The sequence below is a fragment of the Nannospalax galili genome, unplaced genomic scaffold, assembly GCF_000622305.1.
Source record: "Nannospalax galili isolate Female #2095 unplaced genomic scaffold, S.galili_v1.0 scaffold65, whole genome shotgun sequence".
Lineage (NCBI taxonomy): Eukaryota > Metazoa > Chordata > Mammalia > Rodentia > Spalacidae > Nannospalax > Nannospalax galili.
The window spans coordinates 32782-38654 of NW_008353294.1; the positions used below are offsets into that span (position 1 = coordinate 32782).

Below are 5873 nucleotides of genomic sequence, written 5' to 3' on the forward strand. Positions count from 1 at the left end.
TTCTAATCATGTGGTTACTAAATAAATAATTTTTAATTCCCATTATTAATATATTATGAAATTCAAAAGTTATTCCAGGAAGGGATGAGCAACACTAGACCAGCTGTGATTATCCTTTTCTGTACAATGGAAGAAGGAATTCTTAGTGGTTAATAAGAAGATTTGGTGGTGAATAATAGCATTTCTTCAGTCTAGGGCATTGAATCATAAATCTTTATGATCTACTTTTTTAAAAAAAATACTACTGGCCATTTATCAAAAGGACAAAGCCAATGTTATTGAAGAGAGAACTGGATTTACTCTTCTGTCTAGGCATTTAGAAATTTCAAAATCATTAAACAATGAAGTGCTAGAATTCAATAGAGAAAAATCAGAGAACATATTTAAAGTAAGATACACCTTCCTTTGAGTTGTTGGCCAGGGTAGTCCAAGAGACTCTCAAAATTACATAGGCTATTGCCACAGTCCTTGATTACCTGGTAATCAACACATACCTAATTGGACTTGAAGCCCACTCAATGGGAGGAAGTTCATGTGTGGTACTGTAAACCTAGTCAAATACACAAAGCTGGAAAGGTCATACGTCTTAGAGAAAACGCCAAGGCTGTCACATCCCTAGACAAGTATTCTAGGCACAACCCACCAAGGAAGCTTCTTTTTCAAGAGGCAGAGATAATTACAGAGTTTTACAACTGGTCACACAGAGATTGTCTATGAGTTGCCAGAGTCTAAGTGGCACATCTAGGATGCAACCTCTACACCTAAGGCTCACAGAACATAGAACAAGGGATGAAGAGAACACTGAGGCATCTTTCAACTGTCATCAATAAGACTCCTTCATGCAACAGAGGGCCAGGAATGCAAAAGGTCACAAATGGCCAAAATGCAGAAAATAAAAGCCTGCAGAATGTGGATCTTTGAACAGGACTCCTATATTAAAATCCACTGACTCAGAGCTCAAGGGCCATTGTGGAACAGGGGGCAGAATGGCTGTAAGAGACAGGAAGGAAGTGCATGACAACAGTGAAATAGTCCTTCAGGTGCCTGGGACCCTTCTCTTACAAACCTGCAGCAATGGAATCAGTATGCACAAGACCCAGGCAAACTTAAGCAGACAAAAACCCAGCAAAAAACTGTGGAAATGAATAACAGGCCCCAAACTTAGTTGAAGAATTATTGGCAACTGATTACTGCTGGGTGAGGAAGAGCTGATCTTCTTAAAGGGAATGATTCTAGATAGGCTGACTAGATCCCAGTGGATGAACTTGCACTGAGGGAACATCTGTAGACACTAAATTTATATGATAGGCCTTAACACAAATGACAGAATGTATGAACTCCTGGGGGGGGGCTATGGGAGGGTGCCAAAGGGGAGGGGGTATAAAGATTATTTTCTTTAAGTTGTTGAAATATTTTGTATGAAATATACAAAAATTTTGTATTGTTGTTGAAATATTTTGTAAGAAATATACAAAAATTTATATTTTGTATAAAATATACAAAAAATTCTAATAAAGAATAAAATACAATCCTTACAATGTCTACTGAGGTGCTCCCCACAAAACATTAAAATATAAACTAATTTTTGTTAAACATGTAATCTATTCCCAAAGACAAAGAAGAGAAGATAGTTCTTGGTGTTAAGACCCTATGAGAATTTTTCCCTGAATTCCAACAATAAGCAGGAAAGAAAGACATACATAGGACTTCTCATGACATCTGCTGGTTGAGTGTGCACATGATACAAAAGCTTATTCTTCTTTCCTCCTAATATATAAATAGATAACTTTCCCAAGGCTACTCATGTGAGGACAATGCTTACAAAGCTCCATTTACACAGTGTCTCACAGATGCATTCATTAAACCAGAAAATTTCACTTACCCAAATAAGCATTAATTAATTATAGAATAAAAGTGTATTTGAAAGATTAAAACCTTCTCACTTCCTATATCTGATTATTAGTACTCTGAAGTGTTCCATCAGAGACACACTAACTTAATTTAGATAGTTCCCTCTATTAACATGCTAATATTGAAGTGTATCCATTTGAAATATAATTTGAATAATTTTTGTGTTCACAACTCCATATATGCTTCCTACCTAGAACCGGATCCTCTGCTTTTCTGTGTCTCAAATGTTGACCTGAATCATTGAGGTTCTCTATTGGGCTGGTTTCTTATTGGAATGGCCAATGCAAGGTACCAGTAGGAAAGCAGATGGCCAGAGGAGTGAGATAGTGTGTATGTTTTGTTTTTTCCTTCCTGCCCAGTGCTCTGCCTGTCATAGGAGTTAAGTGTCTTCTTAACTAAAGTTTCTATTAGATTCTAGGCCTAGAGCATCCTTCTGTCTGGCTCTGGAACTTCCTTCTATGTTCAGAAACGTGTTGCTACTTTCTAAGTACTTCTGTAATCCTTTTGTTTATTCTATAGCATTTCCCCATGTCTCTTTAATAATGGCTACAGGGGCTGGAGAGATGATTCAGTTGTTAAGAACACTTTCTGCTCTAAAAGAGAATGCAGGTTGGATTCCCAACATTCACATGGCAGCTAATAACTGTCAGTCCCTCCAGTTTCAGGGGATCTGATGCCTCTTCTGGCCTCTGTGGGCATTGCATGCATGGGTGCATTTATACACAAGCATGCAAAACACTCATATACATAAAATAAATAGATAATGTAAAAAGATAACAGCTTCAATAACTGCATCTCTTTTAAGCCATCTGTTTATTTGTTAACATATTTGGAGATATCAGTTCACATAAGGTGAAAATATGTGAGTGGTGATATGAAAAGGAAGAAGAACCATAAAAGATCAGAAAGATGCCAGGATGGACCCTACATGTCTTAAATGAACAAGGAAGTAACACAAGTGCAGGAAACTCCCTTGTCTTCAAAATAACATTGTTTGCCTGGGTAGGGGGATTTTGTGTATTACCTCTTTACACTTAAGTTCTATGGAAGGATGGTAATTGCTGATGTTTTATTAATTCTTGCCTGATTAGTCCACTGATAACCAAATATCTAGAACAGACAATGGATTAGCTACTAAATAAATGTTTGTCAAATTGAAGAAGCTCCTGAGTCATTATTTGAAGGCAGAAAATTATAAATGGGTGGCTCAGTGGACCAATGGATTCATGAATAGGTAGGTTGATGAATGAATATGAGCTACTTTCTTTACTTAACCTTTGTATTTTTGTATCTTATTTCAATTATTTTCAGTGATATAGTGATATATATACTAAGAGAAAATCAGAACAACTTAGGGGAAGATGTGTATTGTATTAGAAAAGGTGTCTGCCAACTACTTCGCATAGCAATAAGTAAGCTAAACTTTTGGTCATTGTAAAGCTCCAAAACACACTTCTGTATCAATTACCACAATAATTTTTATGGAAAATTTAAGTCTTCTTCATATTTCTGTTTCCTCTTGTTTTTTACTAGGAAACATAATAATGTAATAACTATAATCATTGATACATATTTAACTTTTTCTTAACAAATTGAAACCCCTCATTTATGATATTTACTGTCTTTCGTGGTATAGATTCTCTCGGTAAGCACATTCATTTTGTGACCACTACCAAAACATTTCCTTCTGAGGCTGCATCTTTCTGTTCCTGCCCTTGTTTTTATATCACTTTCTCTGACCACAGGTAGGAAAGGGTCATCACGCTTAAGGACTCATGTGATTAGAATGAATCTGCCTAGATAAACCAGGACAATATACCCAACTCAAGGTTCTTTCCCTTCAACATAATTGACAGATAAAGTAATGCATCACAAGTTCTGGGTTCTCAAAGATGGATAATTTTCTATTTACTTTTTCCGAGAATTGACACATCAGATAATACATGTAAGTATAAAATTTAAGTAGTTGATACATTGTAAATATTGCTTTTATGCTTATATTATTTTTAAATGTTTTTATGTTTAATATTAAAACAAATTTCCTTTATACAAGCAAGCTAAATAGTAAATCCTCATATAAATAGTGATCAAATAATTAGAAAGATCAAAGTTCTTATTTTTCTCTAAGGCACATATAATTTATGCTCACAATGATTATTATAAGTGTATTAACAGGATCATGATCTCATGAAACTTCAAAGACAGATGCAATTGATCTGTGTTAGTGTTGCTTCTGCTTTGTAATAACCAATTTTTTATGTGCTGCTACTAGTTTTCTAGTAAGTGCGGTATCAATGTTTAAGAAAGAAAAATCAGATGAAAATGAGCAATAAAGTGTTCTTGGAAGCAAGGAAAAACTCATTCAGAATGTATTCTGTGAACTAAGAACGTGTGTGAAACATGAGGAGGGTGGAAGGAATCGTGGGAGAATGTTCTAGGTTCAAAGCATTCAACAAGGCATTTAATCTGAATCAAAGTCCAAGTTCCAGCATTTTGTATATTTAACACAGGACTTGGAGAGGTTACTCTACACCTCTATAGTCTTGCAATCAAATAAATGTATCCAACTATTTTTCTCATTCAGAGTACCCCCAAATACTTCCCACCTTTGGAACCACAACATTGACAAAAGAGACAGAACTCACTTGTCATTGTTTAATTGTTCAACAGATACCTACACAGTTGATCCAGAAATAATTCACAAAAGAACACAAAGGGGACAAAAGATATACAAGGCCCACATGGGATCTCCAGGTTTGCTTGTCTCCCACTTGTACCTTAGTCTACTTGCAGCAAGTATACAGAATAGTTCCCAATTCACCTAAGATCATGCAGTTAGAGGTGGATTGTCTTAGCTACTTTTCTGTCGCTGTGATAAAATACAGTGACCAAGGGAATGTATAAAAGGAAGAATTTATTTAGCTTACAGTTCCAAAGGGGCGAGAGTCCCTCATGGTGGAGAGGCATGGCGGCAGTGATGGTAGGAGCAGAAGCTGATCAGTCACATCTTCAAGCAGGCACAAGATGAGACTGGAGATCCCGCAAGGCTTAAGAACTCTCTAAGCCCAGCCCCAGTGATGTGCTTCCTCCAGCATGGCCACACCTTCTAAGACTTCCCAAAACAGCCACACCAACTAGGGTCAAAATGTTCAACTACTTGGCACCTATGGGGGACATTCTCTTTCAAACCACCTCATGAAATCGCAGGCTAGTCTACGTAAAGGCTACAGAAGTTTGTAGAAAGGCAAATCTGGTTCCCAAAAGTTTTCAATTCTCCACATTTCACTTTTTATGTAGTTTTATTCAAAGTTTTTGCATTTATCAACTGTTTAAAAGAAATCTCTACTTTCTATTAGCAAGTATTATAGAATAAACAAATTTTAATCTTGTAACCAGCTTTTAGGGAAGCCAAATGTCAGAAAACAAAATGGTTTGGAGGAGGGAGGTTTCTGTATTTAAAAAAGTACTCTCAGAGTTTTGTGATATTTTGTTTCATTTCAATATGGAAAAAAGTGTCCTGAAACAATGTATTGATAGAACATACAGTGAATAAAATCAAGGATATGAATTTATCCCCATTTCTCTACAGTTTTCTTTAATATTGTATCTGTAATTGGACTTTCTAAAGTTCATATTGCATTGACCTTGTTACATATGCCAGAATAGAATGGTAAATATAAATTCTATTAAATATTTTTTTATATGGAAAAAAGTGTCCTGAAACAATGTATTGATAGAACATACAGTGAATAAAATCAAGGATATGAATTTATCCCCATTTCTCTACAGTTTTCTTTAATATTGTATCTGTAATTGGACTTTCTAAAGTTCATATTGCATTGACCTTGTTACATATGCCAGAATAGAATGGTAAATATAAATTCTATTAAATATTTTTTTAATTTTTTCTTTTTCTATTAAATATCAGCCTACTTAACAACTCTTATTTCTAAGGCAAATAT

At 35.3% G+C, this 5873-nt stretch overlaps 1 pseudogene; it reads left to right on the forward strand.

Moving 5' to 3' along the window:
* Positions 1-4876: 4876 nt before the first annotated feature.
* LOC103747984 overlaps positions 4877-5873 on the forward strand; it is a 2547-nt pseudogene continuing 1550 nt past the window's right edge.